We start from the raw sequence: 330 nt of genomic DNA on the forward strand, positions 1-330 counted from the left end.
CATTCTGCAGGACACATCCAATGAGTGGCAGAAAGTGTCCAAATCCAGAGCTGCTAGGCTTAGAGTGGTGGAAGCTCCCCAGGTTCACCTGGGGAACAGATTCGATGCCCTGGCAGCTGTGATCGGGAAAGACAGAGAAATTGGCTCCAGTGGGGACGATGCTACTCCCCACATGACAAAGAATGGGCAGAGAGCGAACACGAGCAGGAAGAAATGCCAGGTCCTCATCATAGGGAACACTATCCTACGAAGACTAGAAGGTCCCATCTGCCGGCCTGACCCCATGTCACGAGAGGTCTGCTTCATGCCTGGGGCTCGGGTTAGAGACAT

The sequence above is a fragment of the Gavialis gangeticus genome, unplaced genomic scaffold (assembly GCF_001723915.1).
Source record: "Gavialis gangeticus isolate Ggan-Ray unplaced genomic scaffold, GavGan_comp1, whole genome shotgun sequence".
Lineage (NCBI taxonomy): Eukaryota > Metazoa > Chordata > Crocodylia > Gavialidae > Gavialis > Gavialis gangeticus.